The sequence below is a fragment of the Miniopterus natalensis genome, chromosome 1 (assembly GCF_054644295.1).
Source record: "Miniopterus natalensis isolate mMinNat1 chromosome 1, mMinNat1.hap1, whole genome shotgun sequence".
Classification (NCBI taxonomy): Eukaryota; Metazoa; Chordata; class Mammalia; order Chiroptera; family Miniopteridae; genus Miniopterus; species Miniopterus natalensis.
In genome coordinates, this window is record NC_142081.1 from 118089325 (window position 1) to 118104689 (window position 15365).

The 15365-nt window shown below is 40.9% G+C and overlaps 1 protein-coding gene and 1 pseudogene across 1 annotated transcript in view; one reads left to right on the forward strand and one right to left on the reverse strand.

Annotated features, from left to right (window-relative positions):
* ST8SIA6 (ST8 alpha-N-acetyl-neuraminide alpha-2,8-sialyltransferase 6) overlaps window positions 1-15365 on the reverse strand; it is a 115809-nt gene that overhangs the window by 54365 nt on the left and 46079 nt on the right. The window lies entirely within an intron of this gene.
* Window positions 548-7417, forward strand: LOC148094371 (adenylate kinase 4, mitochondrial pseudogene; annotated as a pseudogene).

Here is a 15365-nt window from a genome sequence, read left to right on the forward strand (position 1 = left end):
TCTAAAATTCTTATGTTGAAGACCGAGTACCTCCACAAGTGGCTGGATTTGGAGATAAGGCCTTTGAAGAGGGGATTAAGTCAAAATGAGGCTATTAAGGTGGCCGTAAGTCAATCTGACTGATGTTCTTATGAGAAAAAGAAATTTGTACATACAGAGAGATACCAGGAGCGTGGCACAGAGGATATGTCAGGGCACAGTGAGAAAGTGGCCACATACAAGCCGAGGAGAGAGGCCTGGGAAAACCCAAACCTGCCAACACTTTGATCTTGGACTTTTTGCCTCCAGAAAAAATAAATTTCTGTTGTTTAAGCCATCTAGTCAGTGATAATTTGTTATGGAAACCTAGCAAACAAATATATTAAATAATACATAAATTAATAGCAGGCTGACATACAATGTGGTTAGTACTGTCCAGAAAAAGCCCCCAAAGAGGGAAACAGAGTATGTAAAATGGAGTTGCCATTGAGGCGGGTGGTCAGGGAAGACCTCACTTGGAATTAATAGTTGGGCAAACACTTGAACAAGGTGATCAAGTTGTGCACATATGGGGCATGGGAATGGGAAGAGCATTCTAGGCAAAGGGAATGACAAGTCCAAGGGCCTGAGGTAAAGTCAGGCATGGTATGTTCAAGGTAAAACAAGATGGTTAAGGTGGCTAAAAATCACCCACTAGTCACTCATGAATTCACTTATGAAGGTGGCAGGAGCTGAGGTCAGAATGGCATCAGCTGAGAGAGCTGATGGCACTGGCCATGCTATTTAAAGTGTGGACTTCAGACTAGCAGTATTGGCATCATATAGTGAGGCTGTTAGCAATGCAGAACCTCGGGCCCTGTTCAAGACCTACAGAATCAAAATCTGTATTAAAATAAAATCCCCAGGTGATTTGTAGGCACATTAAACTTTTTAAGAGCTTTACTGGGATATATTTCATATACCATACATTTCACCCATTTAAAGTGCACAGATCAATGATTTTTAGAGTGCTCACAGGTGTGTACAATCACTAGTACAGTCTATTTTGGAACATTTTTATCACCTCAAAAAGAAAACCTGTACACTTGTATGATTGTAAAATCTCTTTTCATTCTATTAACATTTTTTCTTTTATTTATTTATTTACTTATTTATTTAGATTTTGAGACAGTGAAACAAGGGAAGGCTTAGGACAGGAGAAGCAATCAGAGAGAGCTTAGATGGGGCTGCTTTGGCTCTCCAGAAATCTTCTAAGAAAGAAATGAGCCTAGGCGGGAAGAGATTAACTAAAGAACTTATATGCATATATGCATAACCCATGGACACAGACAATAATGCAGTAGGCCCGGGGTGTGTGGGGGTGGGCAGAAGGGGTCAAAGTGGGGGAAAAGGGGGACATATATAATACTTTGAACAATAAAGATAAATGAAAAATAATAAATACATTAAAAAAAAAATGAGCTTAAGTGGGGCTGCTTTGCTTCACTGGAAAGTCAGAAAAAAGGGACCTCAGAGACAGGTTTAGGGCGTTAGCCCAGGACAAGCTGTGCTGCTCATTGCTCCCCTGGTTGTAAATCTTGTGGGGCCCTTAGAGTTTGGGAGATGCACACCTGTGGAGGAAGAAGAGGGGGTAGGTAAAGGCGTGGGCATGCTCCTGGGAGGGAGAGTGTACCACCATTTTTTGTTTTAAAAGTCTATTTTGTCTGATACCCGTATAACCACTTCAGCTTTCTTGTGGTTGCTGTTTGCATGATATATCTTTCCCCATACTTTTTACATCTATTTGTACATTTGAATGCAAAGTGTGTCTTCTGTAAATAGTATATATTTGGATCATGTTTTTTTAACATGTTTTTATTAATTTTTTTTTCGAGAGAGGAACGGAGAGTGATGGAGTGATAGAAACATCGATGAAAGAGAAACATCAATTGGCTGCCTCCTGCACTCCCCCTACTGGGGATTGAGCCCACAACCTAAGCATGTGCCCTGACCAGGAATCGAACTGGTGACCTCTTGGTTCATGGGTCAATGCTCAACCACTAAGACACATTGGCCAGGCATGGTTCATGTTTTTTAATCCAGTCTGACAATCTCTGCCTTTTGATTGCATGACTTAGTCCATTCACATTTAATGTTATTGTTATATAGTTATCTACCTCTGTCATTTTACTTTTTGGTTTTACATGTAGCATGTATTTTTTGTTTTTCTAGTCCTCCATTACATCATTCTTTTGCCATAAGTGAATACTGAATATTTTCTAATGTAGCATTTTAATATCTTTAATAATTTTAAACTACATTTTTTAGTTAAGAGTGGTTTAGTCTAGAGTGGTTTACTCTAGAACTTACCATATACATATAACTTATCAGAATCAGCTTCCAATTTATACAAGTTTAATTGCATTGATACATAGAGATATTACTCTTATATAGCTCTCTTCCCCTTTTCCCCTTTTTGTGGAATTTTTGTTACATAATATTACATTAATGTTATAAACCCAACTACACATTGTTATAATTACTTTATTCTTTGTAGTCATTTCCTTAGCCCACTACAGCTTTGCTTCCACCCACCTCTTTTATGTTGTTATTGGCAAATATATTACATGTATATTTGAGAAGTGCTTATAAGGGCCTTGCAGGCTACTCTGAAGAATTTTGTCTTTTATTTTAAGTGAACTAGGAAGGCACTGGAACAGATAAGTGACCTGATCTATTAGAAAAGTTTCCCTCTGTATACTTTGTTGACAATAGTCTCTAAGAGAGCAGGGGTAGAAGCCAGGAGACCATTTAAGAGATGTTTGCCACAATTCAGGAGTGGAATAAAGATGGCTTGGAAATGGTAGAGTTAGTAAGAAATGATCAGCTTCTGGATATGATTTGAAGGCAGCCCATGAGATTTAATGACTGATGTTGGGATGGATAAAAAGAGAAGAGGCAAGGATGACTTCAAACATTTAGGCCTGAGCACTGGAAGGACAGGCTAACAGTTAACTGAAGTGAGGAAGACTACTGGAGCTCACAGTTTAAGGGGAAGTCCAGGAGATGCTGGCAGATGTGTTAGGTTTGAGATTCCTTACAGGCATTGATTGGGCAGAGGTACATACAAATCTAGAAAGTGGTGCACTCAGGAAATACAAATTTGGGAATCATTGGTTTGTAGGTGATATTTAAATCCATAAGACTAAATGAGGACTGAAGACTGAGTTCTGGGACACTCTGGTGTCCAAAGTGAGGGGTGATAAGGAGGAATCTGCAGAAATGAATATGAAGAAATGAATGTGTTGTAAATATTTGACTTTTTATACACTGTGAGCTGCTAAGAAGTAGAAACAACCTCTTCTTCATTGTGTCCCTTACGCCAGAGTTCTCAGTCTCCTGTTCTCAACCATGCATACTTCGCAAAAGCTCCCAGGGAGTATGATGCACACCTCCAGGTTGAGAATAAGTGTCATAGTGTTGGGCACATAGAAGTTGCTGTGTGTTTCTGAAACTGAAATTTAACATATGATTAGCACATAAAAATATCAAAAGGTTGTCCAGCCGGCATGGCTCAGCAGTTGAGCATCTATCTATGATCCAGGAGATCGCGGATTGATTCCCAGTCAGGGCACATGCCCGGGTTGTGGGTTCAATTCTCGGTGTGAGGCATTCAGGAGGCAGCTCATCATTGCTGTTTCTATCTCTCTCACTCCCTCTCCCTTCCTCTCTCTGAAATCAATAAAGGCATATTTTTAAAAAAACAACCACCAAAAGGTTTCAGATATTACTTTTGAACTATGATGATCATTAGCCATGAGCTATGATCTTATCAAGAGAAGCCACACTGATCCCCATGTTGTAATTAGGGTAACTGCTGTGCAAGCTAATGTTACCTAAGTATACTTACATTACAGAAGCTTAAGCAAAATAAGTAACAAATAGTGAGGAAAGTGTATAGTATTTTTGGTATGGATCACTTTTGAGTAGCTTTACATTCTAAAGTCAAATGCCTTTCTCTTCCTCTATTTGTGGCTTGCAATTCTTCTCTTGTTAAGAGTGGTACCATAGCCCAGCTGGACATGGCTCAGCGGCTGAGCTTCAACCTAGGATCCAGGAGATCGCAGCTTGATTCCTGGTCAGGGCACATGCCCAGGTTGCGGCTCCATCCCAGCGGGGGCGTGCAGGAGGCAGCCGATCAACGACGACTCTCTCATCATTGATGTTTCTCTCTCTCTCTCCCTCTCTCTTCCTCTCTCTGAAATCAATAAAGGTATATTAAAAAAAAAAAAAGAGTGGCATCGCACAGTGAAAACATCAGTCAGAATTTCATCCAAATCCTGGCTCTGCTATTTGTAGCTGTCTGATGTTCTGCAAGCCATTTAAACTCTCTGAGCTCATTTCTTTAACTTATGGAATTAGAATAATGAAACCTAGTCTGAAGAAATATTATAAGGACTTTAGATGCATTTAAATTATCTCACATAGAGTAGGCCCACACAAATGGAAGTTGTTATTATCACTATTGATAATTTTGGTAATAATTATTATAATAAAAATATAATAATGTAAAGAATTATGAGTTGAATAGTCAATTATTTATCCATGGCTATGTAACAAACAATTATTATTGCATAGTTTCTGTGGGTCAGGAACTCAAAAGCAGCTTAGCTGGTGGTTCTGGCCCAGCAGCTCTCATTAGGATGCAAAGTTGAGATGTTGGATGGAGCCAAAGGATCTACTTCCAAGGAGATTCACTCACATGGCTGACAAGCTGGTGCTAGCTGTTGGCAAGAGACCTTAGTTCCTTGCCACGTGGGCCTCTTCATGTCCTCATGACATGGTAACTGGCTTCTCTCAGAGCCAGCAATCCAAGAGACAGCAAGACAGGCTATCAAATTCTTTTATGACCTAGTCTTAAAAGTCCCACATCGTTATTTCTGCAAAATATCATATTTGTTACACAGGGCAGTCCCCTTCAGTGAAGTAGGGGGAAAGCATGTGAATATCAGAAAAAAATCATTGGGCGCCATCTTAGAAGTTTGGCTACCACAAGTAGTAAATAAACTATACCTTTAACATTACCTATTATACTATTTGAAAATATTCAACAAAAGTAAAATTTGCTACCTTTCTCTGTACCACTTCTAAAATTGCAAATAATTCCAATTATTCCTTAATGGCCTTAAATGTGGTTATTTTTATTGTCATTATCTTCTATTAAAGGTTTCTTTCAAGTAACTAGTTATTTGAACAAGCAGGAGGAAGCTTTCTGATGTGAATACATAATTAACACTGTAATATAACTAGGAAGTCAGTGTTTCATTTTCCTGAGGGAAAATGAAGTTTTGTTTCCACTGACAAACAGTTAAAATAATATAATATACTATCTCAATCTTGCAGCATGGAAAAAATGATATTAAGCAACTCTGATCAAATATTAAGAAATTCAGATTAGGATTATGCTGATTATCTTCCAGCATCAACAACACAAAAATATATAAATTAGAACAATTTAAGAAACTATTCCTTCAAGTTCTTAAATTGTATGATTGTTTCTTATGTATTCTTTGAGGTACAGAGAGATGGTCAAATTACATTTTAATAGATTTGGCATAATTTTTGTTTAGCATAAATGCAAAAAATATTCCTTGATATCAGCTCATCTGCCCCAACTTAAAATGTTATATCAGCATACACAGCCACTGCTTTGGTTACCAAGAGAGATTTCCTGAGGTACTATGGATGTACTATGTTGGTATGGATGACTGTTTTGTGTTAAAATCTTCTTTCTGACCTCTATACCAAGGAAAGGAAGAAATACTAGATTTTGAAACTCTTAAAAGCTGACTAGGAAAGGTAAGTTAAAGGGTCAGAGGTAAGAAGGCAAAGTATGGGAATTAGTTTCAGAAGCAATGAAAGTCACATAAAGTTGAACAGAAACAAGTCATATATCATTCTATGTCAAGAAAATCTTGTATATAACCAAAACTTGTTTTCCCTGACAGACAAGCTGAAAGTTAGGAATACCTGCTTTGTTAGCAGGCTGTCAAGTGATATGCTCACATTTGTGTTTTCTGAAGTCTGATCTGCCATAATTTATACCTTTTCTCTTCAAGCTACAATTCAGATCATGTTGTACTCTCCAAGACAATAAATAGTGAAGAGAATTCAAGGCCAGTCTTCAATTCACTTTGCCTTTCACCCTGCAAAAGGGCACCTTCTAACTAGCATCTTTATGGCATCCCATTAAGATGTTGCCTTTCAGAAAATTCTATTGTTCTAGGTTATTTGAAATGGTATTTCATGAACTAGGTCATCAAGCATACACACTCACCAAGTAGTGTATGGTTCAAGCCACATCCAGCCTATGCAAGGCCGGTGTTCCAAACTGAGAGTTTGGATCTTATCAAAAAGCTAACTGAATGCAAGTCAATCTTTCATGCCGTAACGTTTGCACAAGAAGCTATAAGGTAGTGGTTTGCACTCTGTTCCTGAGAAGATCTCTAAATCTCTCCTTTCTCTAGAGACATTATTTTAACTACCATAGTGTTTAAAAGACATGGGAGTTGTAAGTGTAGTGTCAACAGCTGGGCCCTGAAGTCCTGGAATAAGATCCTGAGCGCAAGGCTCCCGACAAGTCCCCAAGCCAGTGGAGGGTGTCAGGAGCAGGCACAGAAGAAACAAAGTTCCTGGGGTCCCTCTGAGGCTGCAGTCTGCTGCCCGCGTGGCCGTCCCACTCCTCCGAAGGCAAGATTCGGGCAAGGGCACCGTGTGCTAGAGAATCGCCCAGAACTTTGGCCTCCAGCATCCCTCCAGCGGCCATTTCTTGCCGGAGACCAACAAAGCCAACTCAGAATGGCAAAGCAGTACAAAGAGAGAGGTCTTTTGGTTCCAGATCATGCGATCACAAGCCTGATGATGTCAGAGCTGGCGAATAGGTAGGATCAGCACTGGCTACAAGATGGTTTTCCTAAAACATCCATTCAGGCTGGAGCCCTGGCCAGAGTCTGAGCCCTGGATCTAGTGGTCACTCTGAACATTCCATCTGAAACTCTCAGAGATCGTTCCAGCCAACCTTGGATTCACCTTCCTAGCGAAAAGGTGGATAACCTGGACTTCAATCCACCTCTTGTACCTGGGGTTGATGATGTCATTGGTGAACCACTGGTCCAGCAGGGGGATGATAAACTGGAAGTAGTTGCTGCCAGACTAAGATAGTACAAGGATGTGGCAAAGCTGTCACTGAACTATACAAGAGCCAGGAGTGCCCCACCAATGTTCTGGAAGGGAGACTAACAACATCTGGCCCCGTGTTTACATGCTTTTCTCGAACAAGATCACACCATTCAGTCGAAAGAAGCATGCTGAGCCGACTCGTTGGAAGAACCGGGAAGACAGTTGTTGTTTCCATTGTATGTGTAGTATGGTGCCGCTGTCCCAGTTAGAAGCTAGCTGAGAGAGCATTCTAGTTTATTTTATTTTTTATTTTATTTTTTAATATATCTTTATTGATTTCAGAGAGAGGACAGGAGAGGGAGAGAGAGAGATAGAAACATCAATGATGAGAGAGTCATTGATCGGGCATGTGCCCTGACCGGGAATCGAACCCCGATCGTCTGGATCCTAGGTCGACGCTCAACCTCTGAGCCACGCCCAGCTGGGCAGCATTCTAATTTAAATGGTGAACTGACATGAAACCTAATGAGTAAAAGGAGTCAATAAAGAGGCTCTTCTCCGCCTTTTGAAAGAACAAGCACCTACCCACGTGGAAGATGTCTCTGCATGTTTCGAGCCTTTCACAAGACAGTGAGAAAAAGCTGGATTTCAAAGAGCGTATAACCCAAGCTCTAGCTGATTTTTGACCGTCATATTGTTGCCATAGTGGTAGCCTTTTTACCCGTGATGGTGGTGGTTTCTGGTTCTCCCCGCCCCCTAAAGGCTGTTGAACCATAGCACCAGTAGGCCTGAGAGTGCCAAGGGCAGTAGCCCGGGCTTTGTCCCACGTCCTCTGGTATTTGCCCCCTTGGAGACAATGAGGTTGAAGCCAGTGAGCAACTTGAAATGGTTGCTTCTCTAACTGAGTGACTGTATCCACAATTTATTTATTTTTGCTAGTTGTGACATCTCCCTTTCTGCATCCATGCTCCATAGAATCTCTCCTTTTCAGACACCCTGGAATGAAAGGACTGGCTTCTGCTATTTTTATTAGACTGTGTTTTTTTATATCTGTTTCCTCCCCTCCCTTTCTCCCTACAGATACTTCTGCTTTCATCCCTCTGAAATTCCTTTCTAAGAGCTAAGAGCTATGGGATGGCGTCAGATCACTTCAGGCACCAGGAACTGAGGTCTTGGAGGGTCTACTTGACCTGCTGGTCTGACTCTCATGAGTGGACACCATTCCTTTCTTTTTTTTGTGGAAAAATAAAATCCTCATGGTCTTTTGTAAATCCTCAAAAGGTAAGAAAAAGTCACCTACATAAATGTTAAAAGATCACATCTTATGTATAGATGTAAAGACCATATGGAATTACTGCACTAAAAGAATAGTTTACTTTTGTTCAAGATAAAAAGAAATGTATTTTGAAAATGCTGCTAAATGTTGATGCTGACAGTGTTTTTCTCCCGTGAGTGAGCCCAGCATATAAATAGTAAAGGGAATAGAGCCTGTGGGGTTGTAGAAACATGTTGCACTGGCTGTGCCTGAACTAAGTATGACAGCTTTACAGTTATGAGAAAACAAAATCTTAATTTTTTTTCTATTCCAAAGATTTTATAGGGTGGCCATAAAGTCTAAAAATACAGATAATACTTTTGTCATTCGTTGTAATGTAATATCAATAAATCATTTATGAAGGATTTGCTTGGTTTCCAGACTTGGTGGCCACCTTGTGTAATTAATTCTTGCTCTCCTCTGGGAAGCACAATGACATTTATTCCAGTTGCTTTAAGACTAAGTATCCCTCTTCCTACATTGTGATTATCTCCGGCGAGAGTCCTTGACTATTCCTGGGAGGGACCTCACTGTAATCATTGCCTTTGGAGTTTTGGGGAAGAGGTATAGGAAATGGGAAATGGCCTGATCCCTGATCCATACTCTGCTCCTCCACCCTTCACTCCCTTCCAGCAAAATAGGCAGCTACAGCCAGTGTCAGGGTCACTCAGTGTGCCTCACAGTGTTTGCTGTTTCTGAGATTGCCCAACAACCCAAGGGCCCTTTGCTAGGTGAGACTAATAAAAGACAAGTACCTTTTCCACGGTCTTTGAAAGATGATTCTTGTTTCATGTTCAGTGGCTTAAATAGATCTATTTCTGGTTTTCTTCAACAAATTCCTTCAATGATGTAAAAACTTACGTTTTTAAACTTAATTTAAAAAAAAATACTTTGAGAAAAGTAAAATTCAAGGGACAGCTTTTCGTGTTTTCTATTCTACTGCCACATGCAGTTCCTTCGCTGCCCTGCAGAAATCATTTGGATGGTCTCTAGGATTCCCACCTGTACTCACACGCTGGGATCCTAACCAGTTCCCAATTCATTTTGCCCTCCATTCTCCTGACGGGCTTCCCGCTTGTTTAGAACTTGAAAATGTTGCTGCTGAATACCCTTCAACATGAATGCAAACATAAAATAGGTTCCATTTATCAAAGGCCTACCGAGCGATATGTGCTGTTTTAGAACCTTTATAAATACAGGATGGGACAAAAGTAGGCTTACAGCTGTTCATATGGAAAATACTATAATAATTAATAAATAATAATACAGAATAAACTGTTTCGTGGACTCACAACTGTAAATGTACTTTTATCCCACCCTGTATTTCATCTCTCAAGCATCCTATGCGATAGGCATGACCCCACATTCACAAAAGAGGGCAAGGTCAGAGACGTGAAGTGCGTTGTCGAGGCTCCTGCTGCCATAAACAGTGCAGCTAGAACTCACACTCAGGTTCTCCTGACTCTGCAGCCCGAGTCTGCTCCTGGATGTAAACTGCTTGTCTCCTGTCCCAGGCAACCCAGGGTGCGAGCCTGCTTGGTTTTGTTTGTATTTAAGAGTGGCCTCGCATCAAAAATCGCAGAGTTCCCTATGGTGACATTCAACTGGATATGATACCCTTCTTATTTCCCCCTTTGCTTAAGCAAAGGAAGCTGCTAGAGGAAAGGCTGAGCCCTTGATCCTCCCTCCGTAACATTTATAAATACAATGAAAGGCTGTTAAAGTAGGCTGGCCTGAGTCCAGGCTAATCTATGGAGAAGACGAGCTCATGTCCCTCACCAACCCTTTTGTGTCCATGATTCTGTGGCCTTTAAAGGGGCCTCTACCCTCCGCCACTCTCAGCCAACGTGCTCACACATAGGCCTGGGCTCCTGGGAGCTCTCCAGATACTACTTGTTCTTCTTTTCTGAGATCAGAACAAATCACGCCCTCGCTGCCACCCCAAACAAGGCCCTGATAATAAACTGACCCTTCCTAAAGTTCTGGCAGGTGAACCAATGGTAATTGTGCACCTAACACAGGGTAACCCTCACTTTATACCATCTCCCTTTAACACGCTGCACATTAGCGTGATTCTGCATGCCAACTTCACACCTCAGCCTGACATCTGATGTGGGGGTGCTGCTTACCACGCACAGTTCTGGCAGAACCAGGGGAGACTGGCTTCCTGTCTTACCCACCTTCCCCGGGGTCACTCTGCATCACCCTCTCGGAGCCAAGCTCAGATGAGCTCCAGCTTCAGGCAGGGTGTGCCCCCCCACCCTAGGTAGGGAAGGGAAAAGGTGAGAAGAGCAATGGGTGACAGAGGTGCAGCTGTGGCCTTTTCCTGCAGACAGACCTTTTTGAGACAGGATAACTTAGGATGGAAAGATGCCTGTGCAAACCCTTAAATAAGGCTTTTATAAAATTGAGTTCACTGGAAACTGAGTTCAGTATTTGACTTTAGCTGTTTGTCTAAACAATTTACCAGCCTGCTGGGGTCTTTGGTCACATCATAGAGACCATAAATTTCCAAATGTTATGGTATAGACATTCTGAACAGTTTACGGGTTATTGCTATTTCATGCTAAGCGCATTACATGCGTTGTCTAATTAAATCCTTAACAATTACCCTAAATGATAGATTTTAATAGATATTATTTGTTATCTTGACTCCTTGTATTTAAAAACTGACATAATCCTGTTTACTGAACTTGTATTTTCATGTACCCATAGGGATTAATCAGGAGATTCAAAGGGGCCTTTCTTGTACCTTTCTTTAGTTTGAGCTCTCCGTTCTCATCAATAGGTCAACAATGTGTTTGCTCCCGGCTGGAATCTTTGTTTTTGGTGCTCTGGTGCTGACACAGGGAATGGGCACTCGATGGGTCCTGGTGGTAGTAGCACACTGTGTATGAAGAGGGCATATGTCTCATCTGTACTCTGCTGGGTTACAGGATCTCGGGAGACATCCGTATCTACCTGATGAATTTTATCACCTTTCATTTAACAGATAGCGTCTTTTCTTGCTACATTTAATTTTGCCAGAGAGGCCAAGGCAGAGTCACATTCACAGTGTGAATTGCTTCTCTCTTCCCCTCCATTTTTAGTAACTCCCTTGTCTACGTGGTGTCTCAAAAGAAGAATGTGGGCTGGTCATAAGTTTCTGCATGTAACTGACCCAGTCTGGCTTCCAGGAGAGAAGTGTGCAAGACCCAGGTGTCTGGGAACCATGAAGCCATATTTCAGCTATGAAGAAAAATCTGCTTCCTGCATCTGTTGAGATGTATTATAACTACAATTGTTTATAAATGCCATACCTTATCTTTCTTTTAGCAAACTGCACAACTCTTGTCAAAATAAATGCCATTATCTGTATGATCCCCCAGAAATCCCCCAATTTAATTAGTGTGTGAGAGAGAGAACAAGACAGAGATAGAGATGATAAAACATTTCCAAAAGGGAGAAAGCTCTGTGTGGCATGGACGTTCCTTCCTTAGTGATAATTAGGCTATCCCAGGAAGTTCAGTACCTTTGAAATAAAAGAACACCTGTTTAAAACTTCAAAGGAGCAGTGCACCTAGAAGATTCTCCTTGCAGTTAGTGTGTGTCTAACTCCATTTCATTAAACCTTTCTTTTCTTTATTTTAAAGCTTTGGCTATAAAGCAGAAATGTACTAAATAATAAAAAAACTGATTTGCATTTAATTTAGAGAAAAGGGAAGAAAAACGAAAACTCAGTCTTCACGTAAGCTCCAATGTATCAAGTTTTGGAGGCCTTTTCTAGTTTTATGAGAATGTGTACCACTGATTTTTATATACTCTTGCTTTTGAGATAAGCAGGTCTCCAGGGAAAATTGTTGCATTCCAGTGGCATTTCACTGTGATCCCTTCTCAAGCTCAAATCAATTCTCTAACCTAATGACAAATTGTCTCTTTGGTTTACTGTCCGGTGAAATGTCAGCTCCACTTTCCCAGAAGCCACTTGTTTACGATGAGTCAGTGCTTTCCCTCAGTGTGAAAGTCATTGGCTCTCTTGATTCGGGTGTATGTGCTTAATTCAAAGTATCTAAATCTAATCTGTAAGAGTTCTTCTATGTGTTAATTGTATTATTGATTATTTTTATTATCTTGCTTGAAGCTTACTCATACTTTTTGATTTAATAGAAATAAATTTTTTTACAAAATAGACTTCAAAGCAAAGTCCTTAACAAGAGACGAAGAAGGCCACTACATAATACTAAAGGGGTCGGTCAAACAGAAGGATATAACCCTCATAAACATATATGCACCCAAAGGAGCACCTAAATATATAGAAAAACTCTTGGAGGATTTTAAGGGAGAGATCGACAGCAATACAGTCAGAGTAGGGGACTTAAACACTCCACTGACTTCACTGGATAGATCTTTGAGACACTACACTCCCCAACTCCAACCATACACCAACTCCACTCACATTCTATTGGCCAAAACCAGTCCCATGACCACAGACATCTAGGTGGGCAAGTTCCAAACAAAGGAAGTGATGTGTGTCTCCTCCAAGCTGTGTGTGCTTCTCCATAGCATCGTCATCTTCAGCAGCAAGCCTGGGATCATCTGCTGAGGATGGCTACACTGTAAGATGGAAGGTGCCAGAATCCCTAAGTCAATACTCAGAGGAAAGCTGCCTAATCGAGAAAGAATATCTATAATGAATGTTGCATGAGAGAGAATAAAATTTTGTGTTATAACATTGTGTTTTAGGAGATTTTGCTAGAGCAGTTCATCTACCCCTGACCAAATGGTAGACACCAAACAAGTATAAATGTAAATTTTCTCAGGATCCAGGATCGCCTGGGAAAATGGAAGAGCAGCACAAGGAAGAAAAAGGCATAGACAGGGAGCAGAAAAACTCAGGAGGCGAGGAATGACTTCATTTCCTGAGTCAACCCCTAGGACATATCTGCTCTTAGAAAAATCAGTAAATTTTTGGTCTGAAGCAATGTGGACTAAAATGGACAGCTTGGTTATCCGTACAATTATCGTTTCGCTAAAAATATAGTCGGAAAAATTACAAATAATCTTTGCCATGTTGAAAATAAGCAAACGAGCAGTGCTAGGGTGGCGGTGTAGCATTTTTTATACAGTATAATACTTTATCTGGGAGATAACCTGGTGAAAAGGATTCGGCTGAAGAACAAACCCAGAGAAACATTCAAGGGGAAAGAATAAGGTAGGAAAACAATGAAAAAACTGAAGATTCAAAGTGTGAGAAAGCGTCAGAGAAGTTATAAAGTGGTTTCAAGAAAGGAGGAGAAGGTTATGGATTTCAGGATAATTTTTTTAGAGCTAGAAGTTAGAGATGGTCGAAGGACAGCTTTGAAGACGACGTAAGAAGTATATTTATTCATTCGTTTATTAAACAAATATTTACTGAGCAACTACTATGTGCTGAGTCTGTGATAGGCACCAGGGATAGGAGAATTGTGAACAAGCACTTTGGAGTTCACCGTCTTCTCAAACAGAGAATAAAAACCTGTGATACATAGTATCCTATTCCACTAGTCCTCAGAATGGCAACTGTTGATTCAGAAATATAGTCAAGGCCAGTTGAGAAAAAGAGCAGTGTTTCTCTCCCGCTGCAACTGTCCCTAAATTCTATTGTAGCACCTTAAAAGGACAAATTGGCTGAAGAAAGAGAAAATTCTAAGACTTCAACAGACCATGACAAAAATAGAGCTAAATAATTATTTCTAAGAAAATGAAATTACTTATTATCACCACTCACTGAATAGCTTTCCTGATTGTTCCCTGTAAGTCTGTAATAGCACTGGTCACGGAACGCACAATTCCTGATAACAGACAATACGACCGAAAAAATTAGTTTCCTGTGTACAAAATAACATTCACCACAATGGACAATTCGTGCCTGCTCTCTCTGAACCTTTGCCGAACAGAATACCAGCGCAGGCTAATTGCATGAGCCAGCTGAAAACTGTTATGTGTACTGGAAAGCCATCCCCCTAAAGAATAGCAGAGAATAGGTCTTCGTACCAAATACAAAACAACAGAAAAAAAGCGAGAGCGCGAACATGAGAGCAGATGCACAGGCATTCTCATTAACACACTGCAGTTAACCATTTTTGTGGATGCACATAAAAGAGTTGTAAAATTCTCTGCCTTAAAAAAGAACATCTTCCAGGATGCAAGAATTTTCCCCCCTGCTGACTCAAGTGTCTTGCTCCAGTGCACAGTATGGATCAGCCTTACATTGGGGACTTTTGTTACTCTGAGGTGCACGACAGTTCATGTCAGAAAGAGAGTTGAGTCAAAGGCCACTTTCGCACACTGATTCGCATGTTGGGCAAGGAATACAACTGGCTTGTCACAAGGGGAGGCAGAGCAAGGACCGACTTTTCCAATTCTTCACGGGGCATGCTGCCATTTATCTGCAAAAGGTTTAGAATTCAAGTCCCTCGGGAAAAGTTTCAGAAAGAGCTCAACAAACAGCAAACAAATGGCTCTAACAGGATCGAAACAGATGTGTAGCACCATCTATAATGCATGAGCTACTTTAGGTCCACTCCCAAATCCAGTGGATTTATTGTTTGATAGCAAGTGTTCATTCTAGCCCAGCTGTGGTAAGCAAGGGTCCTGGCAGGAATGATAGCCCAAATTGTGTCATTTAAGAAAAGCTTAAAGAAGGGATATTTCCTAAAGGCCTGGGCCAAATGTAGGGAAATCCAAGTACAGTATCAGGGGACTATTTACAGCCTATACCTAAGCTAAAGATTCCAAGGGAGGGGAGGGGAGGGCAGGGGAGGGGAGGGGGGGAGGGGAGGGCAGGGGAGGGGAGGGGAGGCTCCTAACAAACGTCAGGGCCTTCCTTCATTTAGGATGCAACACCATCCTTCAGTAACCGGCCTGGAGCAACAGCCCAAGAAGAAAGAGTCTT